The 15982-nt window shown below is 40.1% G+C and overlaps 1 non-coding gene across 1 annotated transcript; it reads left to right on the forward strand.

The window, feature by feature from the left end:
• The first annotated feature begins 7742 nt into the window (after positions 1 to 7742).
• Positions 7743 to 7848, forward strand: LOC122007572. The gene has a single exon (XR_006119043.1). It is a non-coding gene; the product is annotated as a small nucleolar RNA R71 (small nucleolar RNA).
• The last annotated feature ends 8134 nt before the right edge of the window (positions 7849 to 15982 follow it).

The following is a 15982-nucleotide window of genomic DNA, read 5'->3' on the forward strand; positions in this document are numbered from 1 at the left end:
TTGATTTAAGGATGAAAAACACATTTTGATATTGAGATCAAATTTGTGTTTAGAAAATGCATGAGACCTTAGTCTAAGATACCTAAACTCATATCTCACATCAAATTGACTTGAATGTGGTTTGATACACCTTAGATGTGTGTGAGATATTAGGATCATGAGTTAGGATCAAGGTGCATAGTCCTTGTACCTAGATGAGCCTAATTCAAGAAAGGAGGATCATAGGGAAAGCTTGTGTACAAGTCATGTACATCTAGCCCAAAGATTATGGTCCTAAATTCAAATGGTTTTAAAAGCATTTTAAAATTGATTTGAAAAACCTTGATGAAGCTTTCCTAGTGATTGCATTCATCATTGAACATTATGATACAAAATTGACTTAACTTTGAACTATTTCAAAGTTTTCGAATTTTGTATCAAGATTTGAAAATGGAAACTATTTTCATAGAAAATTATTTTTCTGTGATAGTATATGGTATGAGGAGTGTATCCTCAAAATTTTACGATTTTTGGAATTTTCTGGAATTTATTAGGAGTTTCTGAATTTCCGGAGAAGGAAAATCAGAAATCTGATTTCAGAATGTGGATCGGTCACCGGACCGATCCAGGGAAGGCCTGATCGGTCTGGGGACCGATCCAGGTGGTTTCTGATCGGTCTGGGGACCGATCAGTGCGTGCCAGGTTCTGATTTTCAGCAGGTGTCTGAAATTTCAGTTTTTGAAGTTGAGTTTCGAATTTCTGAAGGTTTGAAACTCTCCAAGACATTGTTGGTGCAATGGTCAAGGGGGAGTTGATCTTTAGGGGGAGTGTTTACCTAATTGTCAAGGGGGAGTTGACTTTTAGGGGGAGTTTTTACTCCTTGAGGATTAGTGATATGGGATTATCACTAAGTGGATTGTTGAGTTTAGTATCAAGGGGAAATTAAGAGTTTCAATGAAAGGTATGGGACTTTCATTAGGAAGAAACTCTTGACCTTAATACTCTCCTTTTTCTTTTTGATGTGTGTCAAAAAGGGGAGAGCGTTCATTGGAGAATTATTGGAGAACCCAAGTTAGGTTATCGGGTTAACCTAAGCTAGGGGGAGAATGTCCAGAGAATGTTCGAGGAAGAACATTGGAATTCTTTTTGATGTATGTCAAAAAGGGGGAGAATTATTGGAGAACCCAAGTTAGGTTATCGGGTTAACCTAAGGGGAGAATGTCCAGAGAATGTTCAAGGAAAGAACATTGGACATTGGAAGATGGTTGGAAAACCTAAGTTAGGTTATCGGGTTAACCTAACTTGATTATGATTTTGTCAAACATCAAAAAGGGGGAGATTGTTGGTGCAACCTTAGGTCAAGGTTGACCTGGTTGACCCGACTCGAGTTGACGTGACTCGAGTTGTATTTTGATGTTTGACTTGGGAAGATTGTCGGTGCAACCTTAGGTCAAGGTTGACCTAGTTGTGTTGCATGTTGATGTTTGACACTCGTGAGAGAGTTCTATTCTTGATGTGAGACAAGAATAGATGTTTGGGAGATTATTGGTGCAACCGTAGGTCAAGGTTGACCTGGTTGACCTAATTCGGGAAAAGTCCAAGTATGGAGACTTGGCACGGAAAAGTCCAAGCAGGGAGCTTGGCACTGGAAAAGTCCAAGTATGGAGGCTTGGCACGCGAAAAGTCCAAGTATGGAGACTTGGCACTGGGAAAGTCCTAACTGGGATGTTAGGCGGTTGGAAAATCGGTGAGTGAAGCTGTGAAAATCCTAGTGAGTGAAGCTAGGTGAATGAGAAAGTCCTAACGGGATGTTAGGTGTGGAAAGTCCCGTGAGTGAAGCCAGCAAAGGGAAAGTCCTCGATGAGTGAAGCGCAAGGAGAAAGTCCCGACGGGATGTTAGGCGTGTGGAAATCGTGAGTGAAGCGGTGAAAGTCCCGTGAGTGAAGCCGTGCAAGGAAAATCCAGATGGATCGGGGATGGACTTCTGGTGTTGAAAGTCCAAGTAGGTCAAAGGATTGACCTGACACTTGGTGGAGAGTCTAAGCAGGGGAGTGACCAGATGCTTGGGATGAAGTACTAATAGGTCAAGGTTGACCGGATATTGGTTTGAAGTCTTGGAACTTGGTTTGGGCAAAATTCAAGATCGGTCACCGGACCGATCCAGATACTTTGCTCGATCGGTCCGGTGACCGATCGAGCGTGCTAAAATGCTGCCTCGATCGGTCCGGTGACCGATCAGATTAGTTCTGATCGGCCCGCCGCATCGATCGACAACGATCGAGGCGCAGAAGTTCAGAGAGAAGCCCTGATCGGTCTACGACCGATCAGAGGTTCCCTGATCGGTCCGTGGACCGATCGGGGTGTCTGATTTAGAATGGATCGGTCCGTGGACCGATCCACATGGAGCCCGATCGGTCCACGGATCGATCAGGCTCTGCGACGCAACGGCTAGTTCTTCGCTTCTTCTTCGCAGTATAAAGGGCCGAGGGCTTCTCAGGATTAATCTTCCTTCTCTTCGCTAAGTCTTGTTGTGCTTTTGGCTCGAGCTCTCTACTGTGAAGCTTCGTGAGCTTCCCTACCGTCACCGTTCTTCCGTGAAGTTGTCGTCACAACGGAAACCAGTCGAAGGCAAGCTAGTGTTTGTTTTTACATTCATAGTGCTCTTGCTTCTTGCTGCATTTCTTGTACACTTATCTTGCTGTTGCAAGAGACTTTGTGGTGAGGTTTCTCCACCCACAAGGAGTATATTATTAGCCGGTTTTCCGGGGACTCATCCACCGACGGATTGAGAGGCTTCGTCCACCTTACGGACACGCCGAGGAGTAGGAGTATCATCTCCGAACCTCGTTACATCGACGCGTTGAGGTTTGATCTTCTTGTTTTCGTTTCCTTGTTTATTTTTCCCCTGCGCTAACGAATTGTAGGAAGAAACGCGATCGATTTGGGGCGGCTATTCACACCCCCCTCTCTAGCCGATTACGAAGGATCCTAACATAAATCTCTATATACTAGAGGCTACGATAGGGACCGAGAGGAGGAATTGGTTTTGGTCTCCCGATAAAATTAAGCATCCCGTGCTCGCCCCGAACACACAACTTAATTTTATCAATAATAATTCATTCCACTAGAGAACTATTATTGAACTACCGCACCAATCCCAAATTACATTTTGGGCTCCTTCTTATTATGAGTGTGTTAGTCTCCCTGTCTTTAAGATAACAAAAGTCCACTAATTAAGTAAGTTACTGACAACTCACTTAATTAATATCTAGCTCCAAGAGTAGTACCACTCAACTTCATCATCATGTCGGACTAAGTCCACCTGCAGGGTTTAACATGACAATCCTTATGAGCTCCTCTTGGGGACATTCTCAACCTAGATTACTAGGACACAGTTTCCTTCTATAATCAACAACACACACTATAAGTGATATCATTTCCCAACTTATCGGGCTTATTGATTCATCGCACTAAATCTCACCCATTGATAAATTAAAGAAATAAATATCAAATATATGTGCTTGTTATTATATTAGGATTAAGAGCACACACTTCCATAATAACTGAGGTCTTTGTTCCTTCATAAAGTTAGTATAAAAGGAACGACCTCAAATGGTCCTACTCAATACACTCTAAGTGTACTAGTGTAATTATATAGTTAAGATAAATTAATACCTAATTACACTACGACCTTCCAATGGTTTGTTCCTTTCCATCTTGGTCATGAGCTACTGTTTATAATTTATAAGGAACCAATAACATGATCTTCTGTGTGTGACACCACACACCATGTTATCTACAATATAAATTAATCGAGCAACTACATTTATCATAAATGTAGACATTTGACCAATGTGATTCTTATTTCTAGATAAATATTTATACCAAAAGCTAAGCTTTTAGTATACACTCTAACAATATAAAGCATCTACTTGTTGGCTAATAAGCATCATGCTCTGCATAAAATCTCTCATCCTAGCATGATTAGTATCATAATCCTGCACAAACTCAGCCACTTGACCTTGAAAATTCCTCGTAAACTGAAAATGATTTTGTACCTCCCTAAACTGATCATCAGATAAAGAGAAGCGCCCCTCCAACATTTTTCGTTGGGAATCTTGCTTCTCATGAAGTGATTCTAGAGACGTACGAAAATCTGAAAAATCAAACCTAGAAGACCCCGTGCCATATGCAAAAGAATGCCTAGCGGGCTCCATAAAACTAGAAGGCTGTGGGTGTCCATATGACGAGAGCTCATGATGTGGCTCAGTGTCTCCAGGTATAGAAGGGTTATCCTCAAAATCTAACTCAGAAATTACCCAATTAGTCGGGTTACGAATAGTAGTTCGTTCAGGAAAAGGAAGGGGTAAAGGAGAACCACTCCTCCTAGGAAACGCGAAACCATTCTCATCCCAAACGATCATTTTCATAGCAAGACATGCATCAATATCAATCATGTCATTACCATGAATTATTTCCAATCCATCAACATCAAGATTTAAATTATAAGCTATTCGGGTAATCAAACCACCAAAAACAATTGATCCCGATGATGCCCTAGCAGATCTTAATAGGGTTTGAACAAAATGAAAACCGGAATCAAATTAAACCTTATAAAGCATAGCCCATAAAGCATAAAGCTCTATCTTTTTAACCACCTCATCACTCTCTCCCCTACCAAAAATAGTTTTACCCATGACTCTATGTAGATACCTAAAGATGGGGTTTTGCATATGGGAGGCCTTAGCTCTTGAAGGCTCATAAGGTTGATCTAACCCAGTTATTGCATTCCAAAAATGATTCCAATTAAACCTTGGATCAAACCTACGAGGGCTACCGGTGGTTAATCCAAAACAAGAATTAAAGTCACTAAATGCCCATAGAAATTCTTGATTCATTAGTCTAAATGAGATTTTTCCAAAATAATCATCTTCATTAGTAAAATGGACATCCAATGAACTTAAAAATTCCAAAACAAGACGACGATATCTAGGAAAATGTGTGTACATAATATCACTCCAATCCAAAAACCCAATCATCAAATCTACATCTTCCCTAATTCCAAGCATATCAAGAACAGTTGGGTCCATATATCTAGTACACACTATCTTTCTATTGACAAGAATTGCAAATCTAGTTACTTGATCATCATTTCTAAACACAATATTGAATTCATTGTCATTACCTTCGTTGCGTGAAGTCCTTTTGCCTTTGCCCTTCACTGGTTGTTTTCCTTTGTCCCTTGATGGCTCCTTCTCTTTGTCTCCACTGGATCCACCAACTCCTTTGCGAAGTTTCTTCAAAATATTGGACATCTTGATGAGTTTAGATAGGGGAAGAATTATCGAGGGTTGGAAAAATGGAACTCAAAGAACAAAACTTCAAAGAGCAAAGATCTTAGGTTAGGAGAACAAAAAGTCCAAGTCTTGAACCCGGATCTAAGAGATCTTGAGAGATTAGAGAGGAGTTTTTAAGAGATTGGGAGAGAAAGATATGTTTTGGAGAGTTGGGGGTGTGCGAAACACGGCCAAGATCTTGCCGTGTAAGGTAGAAAGAGGACTTTAATAACTCTCCTACACGGGCCGTGCAGATCCACACGGCCTCCCCCTCTTCCTTCTCTGGATTCTTCGCACGGCTGTGTCTGGAACACGGCCTCTCCATCTTTCTTCTCGGGATTCTTTACACGGCCGTGCTTGAGACACGGCCTAGACCTTTTTCTCCTCGGGAGATCCTACACGGCCGTGTCTGGATGACACGGCCCAAGCACTTCCCTTCTCTGCAACCTTTGCCTGGCCGTGTATAGCACACGGCCGGGCTCTGTTTTGCACCTAACCTGAAAACAAAATCAAAAGAATGCATCAAACTAAAAGAAATTAAAATACAAATCAAAACTAACTAAAAGAACCCTTGGGTTGCCTCCCAAGAAGCGCTTGTTTAAGGTCTTTAGCTCGACCAAACTTGATCATTCACTTCTTTTCCTCGCCCTTGGAGGACAGATATACTTTTCGTTTTTGTTGGGAGATCTTCTCCCAACATCTTCCACCACATTGTCTCCTTCGTTTGGTGGCCTTTCATGAGGATGGAAATTCCATTCCTCAAGTTTATAAATGCTTGTCCTGCTACAAGCATTTAAAAGAGACGAGACATGGTTAGAGATATTAGATAAATCATATTCCAACCTTTCCTTACCAATTACCAAAGAAAGCTTATGATTTTTGACATCAATTATAGCTCCAGCTGTAGCAAGGAAAGGTCTTCCTAATATGATAGGAATCCTAGGGTCCTCTTCCATGTCCAACACGACAAAATCTGTGGGAATAACATTCCCATCCACCTCTACTGGCACATCTTCTATAATACCCAAAGGGTACCTGCAGGAATGATCGGCAAGTTGAAGTGCCATAGTAGTAAGTTTAATGTTTTTGAGACCTAATTTATTACAAATTGAATAGGGAATGAGGCTAACACTTGCCCCCAAATCACAAAAAGCTTTTTCAAAAAATTCTTTTCCTATGTTGCAAGGAATATAAAAGCCCCCTGGGTCCTTTAATTTTGGGGAAGTGTTCTTCTCCAAAATAGCACTACATTCCTCACTAAGCGCAATGGTCTCAACCTCTCCTCTTCTTCTTTTGTTTGACATGAGATCCTTCAGGAATTTGGCAAATCTAGGCATTTGAAGAATAGCATCAATAAGAGGTACCTCTACACAAATTTCCTTAACTTTTTCTAAAAACTTGCCAAATTCTTCATCTTTCTTGAGCATTGAAAGTCTCTGAGGAAAAGGGACAGCTTTGCTCTGATGGTTCAGTGGAAGAGTCTCTTCAACCTCAATGGTACTCTCCTCATTAGCTTGAATCTGATTTGGTATAAGAGGATAGAGCTCTTCTTCTTTTTGTATCCCTTTTGGAGCAGTCACTTGGGAGTCTCCCAAGGTCCGTCCGCTCCTAAGCTCAATTCTATTGCAATGCTCCATAGGATTCACATCAGGTTTTCTTGGAAGTTGTCCTGGTGCTCTGGATGATGAGGAAGCTAGTTGGGCAATTTGACTATCCTGGATCTTTTGATGCTTTTCAGAATTATCCATTCTCTGAATGAGCTTTGCTAAATCTTGCTTCATTTCATTCTGACTTGAGATAATTTCTTCAAGCATCTTTTCAATATTTGACTTTGGTAAGCCTTGAGAAGATAGATGTTGAAAATTTTGTTGCCCAGCTTGAAAATTTGGTCTTGCCCCCATAGATGGTCCTTGATCTTGATTATTTCTGTAAGAAAAATTGGGATGGCTCTTCCATCCAGGGTTATAAGTATTTGAGTATGGGTTGTTCTGCCTTTGATTGTAACTCATGATTGCATCACATTGTTCCAGTTGATTGATTTGTGCAGTGATAGCTCCCAATGGACATGAGTCTTTTAAGTGCTCTGAACTCCCACATACTTCACAAGATGTACTAATAGCATTGACCATATTAGCACTAGTCCCCATATTCTCAAATTTCTTTATAAGAGCATCCAATTTTGCAGACAAAAGAGTGACTGCATCTACATCAAACTTCCCTGATGCTTTAATTGTTGGGTTTACAGAAGAATAGTCACCACTTCTTTCATTTTCCCATTGATGATGATTTCGTGCTACACTGTCAATAACTTCTTCAGCTTTATCCAAACTTTTATTCATAAGTGCCCCACCAGCAGCTGAATCAAGGGACACTTTGGTATGATAGTTGATACCATTATAAAAAATGTACAACACTAACCATCTTTCCAACCCATGATGTGGGCATTGTCTGAGCATACTATTATATCTATCCCATGCTTCAAAAAGAGATTCTGAGTCAGTTTGCTTGAAGCTTGCAATTAAATTCCTCATATGAGTTGTTTTGCTTGGTGGATAGAATTTATCAAGAAACTATTGCTCACACTGCTCCCAAGTGGTGATGCTATTAGGGGCCAAAGAATTCAGCCATTGCTTTACCCTATCTTTTAAAGAAAACCCAAATAATAATAATCTAACTGCTTCTGAAGGAACTCCATTCATTTTCATGGTACCACATATTTCATAAAAGACCTCTAAGTGTTGATTGGGGTCTTCATGAGGTCCTCCACCAAATTGGTTCTCTTGCATAAATAGATATAATTGCTTGATCTCAAAGTTATTAGCTTCCACTGAAGGTCTTGAAATACTAGATCGAAAACCTCTTGCATAAGGTGCTGCATAATCCTTGAGTGGTCTATTTGCCATGATCAAATGTTCCTGTTCTTCAATTTGCCTTTGCAGAATTCTTCTTTTATGGAAAGTTCTGTCAATCTCAGGGTCAAAAGGAAAGAATTTCCCTGCAAAGTTAGATCTTCGCATACACAAGAACAAGATAGCAAATGACAATTCAACAGAAAAAGAAAAATAAAAGAATAAAAAATGCAGAATTGAATTTGTACAAAAAGAATTAACAAGAAGTAAAAGTTATACAAGAAAGTAAAAACAGAAATCTAATGATTAGTTACAACTATGCAATATGAAAGGAAAACAAATGTTATGTTTAGTCTAACTCAATTGATAATTCCTAATGTTATAGCGCAGTCCCCGGCAACGGTGCCTAAAACTTGTTGCACTCCGCAAGTGTACGGAAATGTCGCAAGTAATATAAAAGATTATCGTATCCACAGGGACTGGAATAAGCACTAGAAATGTCTCAATGCGAATTAGCTAAACAACCATCCAATTGTTTCAAATGCAAAGTGAAGGTAAACAAATCTAATATTAAAGATCAACAAACAAGAGTTTAGTGTTTTGGGTTATGATAAAGGGAGATTGTAGGAGTTTCGGTTTCTTTGTAAGATTTCTCGAATGTAAATGGTTCACCAATTCTTATCCCTCAATTGCCAAACACTTGTAGAAAGTTGCCGGTTCTCTCTTGTAATAGATAACCAGCTAAGGACTAAGAAATGTATCTAAATATGATCAATTAGACGTGAACCTACGTTGTCCTTACACAGAAGCGCACCTATTACTATGCCTTCCTCGGATATCAACATAGAAGCCCACAACTTATTAATCTATCAGGATACAAGAAACTAAGCACAAGATTCATCCTACTCTCTTAAATGTTCCTATTTCCTCTTCAAGATTATCTCTCAAACGTCCTAACACGGGCTTGCACCTGTCACGTGGATCCCTCGGATGATCGAGTGAGAGTTTATCTTTACAAAGTCCACAAGAAATCCAAACAATCAATCAAGAATGAGAATTAAGCACAAATCACCATTAATCATTCAAGATCTAATTGATACAAGCAAGACAATGTCATTGAAACAAGAAAATGGCAAATCCATAAGAGATTACATCAATCCATCATACAAATACTCCCTTAATCCTAGAATACAAGATCTACTCCATGAATCGAGGAAGAATACCCGAAGAAATAAAGATTACAAGCATTTCTTAAATCCCCAATCCAAGAAACCAAGAAAAGGGGAAAAGAGAAAACTTATCTACGAAGAAGCCTCGTCTTGGATCCAATCCTCGCTCCGAGTCAAAATCGTCAAGATCTCCTCGAATCGCCTGAAATCCTCCCAAGAATGGGAGGATACCACCAAATCTTGCCTTCTCCCAAAGGGGAGAGATCCTTTCAATTCATGAAGGAGGGTTTAAATAGAGCAGAAAATCGCGCCACATGGCCCCATGACACGGCCGTGAGATTCACACGCCATGTCCTCTTCCCTCAGAAGGCCACAGTCGTGTGACTCACACGACCAGGACCCTTCCCTCTGGAAATGCTACACGGCCATGTGATGCACATGGCCTAGTTCTCTGGAAATGCTACACGGCCGTGTGGTGTACACGGCCACCACCTGCTTGGCCTCTGGAAACCTCACATGGCCGTGTAGATCTACACGGCCATGTAAGGCATCTGCTCTAATTTCTTCAAATCAAGACACGGTCGTGTGAGATTCACACGGCCATGTCCTCTTTCCTTCCTGTTAAAACAACACGGTCGTGTGTGGTACACGGCCTGATGCTCTCTCTCCCTTCAATTCCTTCCAAGCTTGCCCGAGGACGCATAATCTTCACCAATTTCGACTCCTGTGTACAGAAAATGCACAAAAAGCATATCTCCGAACCAAAAGAGTAAATATGCTAAAAGAAAAGCTGGAAGTATAAAAATGCATAGATCAAGCATGCTCAAAGTATGTAAATGTGCGTAAAAACATGCATAAAAGAGTATATAATCTACGCACATCAACCACCTCATTGGTGAGTTGGCATTGAGTGGGCCAATGATGATGCTCCACATCATCATGGTTGCTTAAGTGGGATGCCACCTCATGGGAGTTACCATGAGTTGTGACTCTTGGCATTCCATGGAGGTTACAACTCCTCTTAATGTGGTCAGCCACTCAAAATGAATGTGAGTGGATCTCAACATTCTTGTAACTTGGGTAGTAATGATGTATTGCTAGATACCGCTCATTACTTATGCTCCTAAATGGGTTTAGGGGCATTGCCAACGTTACAAGAACCTATAGGGTCACACACTAAGGACAATTAGATGGAGATTAGGTTCATATGATGAACCAAGCGGATTAGATTCATTTGATGAATCAAATTGGATTAAGAGTAATCCTAATTGGGCTAATTGAGTTGGACTCAAGTTGATTCATGTGTTCAATGAGTCTAATTTAGATTATGACTCATTGAATTAATTTAATTAAATGAATTAGATTTATTATATTAAATTGGCTTGAATTAAATGGTTGGATTAGATCAACCATGAGAGAGATTAAATCAAGTTTGACTTGACTTGAAAGGAAGATGAAGAGTCAAGTTTGACTTGACTTTATGTCACCTCATTGGTGAGTTGGCATTGAGTGGGCCAATGATGATGCTCCACATCATCATGGTTGCTTAAGTGGGATGCCACCTCATGGGAGTTACCAAGAGTTGTAACTCTTGGCATTCTATGGAGGTTACAACTCCTCTTAATGTGGCCAGCCACTCAAAATGAATGTGAATTCATTTTTTTTTTCATTCAAGGCTAACTCTCATCTTCTTCCTCCTAGAGCTCTCTCTTCTTGCTCTCCCTCTTCTCTTGGTCGAACACCCTAGGTGCTAGCACACCTTTGTTTGGTCCCTTCCACCTAATTTTGTTCGTGTGGATACTTCTAGAGGGTTGTCAACTTTGACAATCTTGAGATCCGACAAACTGTTGGACTAGCGGGATGGCGAAGGGCATCGTGCTCTTATCTAGTGTAGATCTAGACTTTTGAAACTCGTACTCGTATTTTGTTTTATTTTTCCTTTGCATGGATCCGGTGGCCGGGGGTTTCGGGGTTTTCGCGACGCGAAAAAGAGGTTTTCGCGGCCCGAAAAACCCAACAGACCCGATATTTGAAGGAAATGACGAAATGATTCAGGATTTAATGGTTGCTGGTCATGAGTTAACTGATAAACAACAAGTTCAAGTAGTAATCTATTCTCTTTCTGATTCTTGGGAAACGATGAAATATAATATTACACATAGTGAAAGTATTAAGACTTTCACTAATGTCTCACGCTATTTTGAACTTGAGGTGAAGATAATTGAATCCTCAAGGATTTCTGAACAAGCTTTTATAAATGAAGATTCAAGAAAGGTGGTTCAAGAAAGATAGAGTATTTGGATCCAAGAATAAGAAAAGATGACTTTGATGAATCAAAAAGAAGCGATAGAGGGGGGCGAATATCGCTCGTTAAAACTTTTTCTTTTGTATTGTAAAAGCAATAAGAGTGCAGCAGAATAATAAGACTTGTTCAATTACTTAGTTTGAAGCCTATGTCGATTCTTACTCCAAGACTCGTGATCCTTAATCGCACCGATGGATAATCCACTGTAACTCTTCTTTCTGAAACTTTCGGAAAGAAGTAATTCGTACAAATGAAAAGATAGTAACACACTACTATCTTTTAGAAAATAGAACAATGCAGGCTTAACTAAAATTATATCGACAATAGATAGAAGATGGAGCTCTATCAGCACTTCTTGATGGAGCAGCTTGGTTGTGAAGATGAAGCGCAGAGTAAGAGCATAAATAGCAATTTTGTGTTGGAATCGATTATGTAGCTAGAGGGGGGTGAATAGCTCGGTGCGATTTCGTTGCTTGTTTCTTCAAGATATGCAGCGGAAAATACAAAGAAACAAAATACACAACGCTAACAAGAGGATTTACTTGGTATCCACCTCAAAAGAGGTGACTAATCCAAGGATCCACACACTCACGCACCCTCCACTAATAAAACACTCCTTTTCGGTAACTACCGAAGGCGAAGAAGCCCTACAATACTCTCAGTACAAGAAGAAGACAAGGGGAAAACAAAAACAAGAATTCTTACAGGTTTGACAACTGAAAACCCTAACCTTAGCTTTTCCTTCTTGCTTTTGATCCGCCTCTTGACTTGGAAAACTTCCAAGAACCTTCAAGAGCTGCGATCTAAACTTCAGAGAGATGCTGTGGAGTCGCTGGTGAAGATCGGAGCTGAACAGTGTAAGGGTTGGCGAAGAAGGAGCTCGACAACGGCTTTAATCGACGCCAACGGTAGGATCCCGATCGATTGGATTGCTCCCAATCGATCGGGGAGGCTTTGGATCGATCGGCTGATCGATCCAGAGCGCCTCTGTGCTCTCGGGAAAATGCCTGGATCGATCGGATGATCGATCCAGGGCTTATCACGCGAAATCGCAGCTCCTAATCGATCCACTGATCGATTGGGGGATCTAAATCGATCGACCGATCGATCCAGCGCTGTTCTATGCGATCGCGCACTTGTCCCAATCGATCCACTGATCGATTGGGAGGAGGTTTGTCGCGAAGACTCACCCAATCGATCGGCCGATCGATTGGGCATGAGCCAATCGATCGGCTGATCGATCCAACTCATGATTTATCCCTAAAATCAAGTCTAAAGCCTCCTAAACCAACATCTGGTCAACCATGACCTATTGGTTCATCGTGTCTAGCATCCGGTCACCCTTGACCTGCTAGAACTCGCTCACCAAGTGTCCGGTTAACCTTGACCCACTTGGACTTATCTTCACCAGGTGTCCAATCAACCTTGATCCACCTGGATTTTCCTTATGCCAAGTATCCGGTCAATCCCTTTGACCTACTTGGACTTCCCAACACCAGATGTCCGATCATCCTTGATCCATCTGGATTTTCCTTGCCTGACTTCACTCACCAGGACTTCCCTTCTGCCTAGCTTCACTCACTAGGTCTTTCACTTGGCTTCACTCACCAGGATTTCCCTTCTGCCTAGCTTCACTCACTAGGACTTTCACCTGGCTTCACTCACCAGGATTTCCACCTGGCTTCACTCACCAGGATTTCTCTTCTGCCTAGCTTTACTCACTAGGTCTTTCACCTGACTTCACTCACCAGGATTTCTCAGTCAAGTATCCAGTCAACCTTGACCTACTTGACTCTCCTTCACACATGAACAATTGCACCTGCAATCTTCATGTATTAACTACATGTATTGTCAAACCTTGAAACCACAACATCAAGACTCGAGCTTGACTCAATTCAAGCTCAGTCAACACGGTCAACCTTGACCTGAGGAATATTACACTAACAATCTCCCCTTTTTGATGTTTGACAATACCTTCTTTAAGTTAGGCTAATACCATAGCCTCAACCTTCTTCATGCCACTAGGTAATGAAGACGTAAGTTAAACCCTACATTCTCCCCCTAAGAGGGTGAACTCCTTCTTAGATAATGAAGGCCTAACTTAAACCCTTCATTCTCCCCCTATTGACACACATCAAATTCATTCCCAATCTTTAGGCAAACTCTCCTCCTGAAGAATTACCCTTCAATGTTTACAACTTCACTCGTTGCTCACAACACAATTAAAATAAAGGTCTCATACCCTTTATTTTCATCAAATGCTCATCCTTGAGCATATACCACTAAACAATGAAGATATCCACTCTCCATTGTATTCCAATGCTCAACCTTGAGCATTTTCACTAAAGAAGGTAAAACCACCTTCCAAGGTGTATGAAAATAATTTTTCATGTCCTTAAAGAGTAACTCCCCCTAAAGATATGCACGTAACTTCTGTCATTGCACCAACAATGACTTGGAATCTCTAAACCTTTAGGAAACCCAAAATAGAAGTTTTGAGGTTCATAAATTCAATAATGAAACCAAACCTCAACCTAAACCTCTACTTAGTCTTCTTTAACCAATCCATCCTTGTTTTCATCATGAAAACTCCCCCTAAATGTATACAAATGTGTTTTGAGGGGTTAGAAATGATTACCTAGACTAAAGATGGTCCAAAATATAGAAATCAAGCTTTACCAGCCAAAATCAGCATTCCCAATCGATTGGAGTTGGGTCACAATCGATTGAACCTGCTTGAATCGATCCACTGATTAATTCAGGAGGGCTGGATCGATCGGTGGATCGATCCAGGAAGCTTCTGTTCGCGAGAAGTTTGCTCTCAATCGATCGCCCGATCGATTGAGACCCTTCAATCGATCGCCCGATCGATTGAGACCCTTCAATCGATCGGGTGATCGATTGAAGCTCTGAAAAAGCTGAAATTCCATTTCAGTCAATTTCAGAAACCCCTAGAAAAATCTACAAAATTCCAAAAATCATAAAAATCGTTGTAGACATTATTTAGGGTATATAGTATCATGAAAAAATAGTTTTCTAAGAAAATACTTCATATTTTCCAAGATTGACACAAACTAGAAAACTTGTAAAAACTTTAGTGTTTTCTTCAAGTTTGTGCTTAACTATTCAATGATGATTACTATCAAAAGATAGCCTTCACCAAGGTTTTCTAAAAGCATTTTAAAATGATTTTCAAAACCAATATCCAACCATGTTCCTTGGGCTCAATGTACATGACTTATACATTAGCTTTCCCAATGATTGGAAAACGCATAACTATGTGTTTTGATGAACTTAAAACTCAAAAGAATGCACTAAATCAACATCTTGAGGTTTTGTTCATCATCCTAACATCTCACTTGTATCTAATGTGCACTAAACCACATACAAGTCACCTTATAGTTCTTAGTGAGAAATAAACTTTTGGTTTTGCCCTAATCTAGGGATCATGCATATCTATCTAGGCATTTTTAGGTTATGAACATCCACCAAGGATGTTACTTGTTAATGAATGCCATTGGTCCTTAATTTACAAGGAAATAAAATAATGCATGATGTTGTTATGGCATACATCAAAAAGAAATAATTTTCAAAAGAAAATTTCCTATAACTATATGATGTATGTATGACATGACATGATATTTTTGTATTTTTCATAATAAAGTATGAATGCAAAAGCAAATATGATGTCATGGCATATGATGGGCAAATAAAGCATGAAAAATTAGCATAAAAGAAATACCTAGATTATCTATCTAAGTATCCTTAACCCTTAGCTAAATTAAAATTTAACCCTTCATTCTCCCTTTTTCAATTTATGCCAATTTAAATTAAACATATTCCTCAATTTTTTGCACAAATTTCTCTTTTAAAGAGTAATAATTCGAAATAAGGCTTAGATTTGCCTTTCACTTTCCAAAAAAAAATGCCAACATCCCAACTTGGCATTTCTTTACACTTGATTTCTTGTGCCAATTAAAGTTTATATCAAATTTCTCAACGTATGGCACATTTTACCCTTTCCAAGAGTAAACCATTAATCCTTATCATTTTCAAAGGTTAATAATAACCTTGAAAATGCTCTTGGAGTGCCAACTTCATCATGATTAGGTTAACTACCCTTTCAATTAGAGTTGACACTCTCTAACCCATCTAAGGGTTAGAGAAAATGTTCCTAGGAACCCAAAACCTATTGGTGCTCCTTGGATGCTCTAGGTATTCACTAGGGATAACTTCCCTAGATACCTTCCTAGTGACCTTGTTAGGCTTCTTAGGAGCCTTGATCACCTTTTCTAGGTCAACCCTAGGGATTTCTTCCCTTGTGACCTTTTTAGTGACTTTGTT

This window comes from Zingiber officinale, chromosome 7B (genome assembly GCF_018446385.1).
Source record: "Zingiber officinale cultivar Zhangliang chromosome 7B, Zo_v1.1, whole genome shotgun sequence".
In the NCBI taxonomy this organism is placed as follows: domain Eukaryota; kingdom Viridiplantae; phylum Streptophyta; class Magnoliopsida; order Zingiberales; family Zingiberaceae; genus Zingiber; species Zingiber officinale.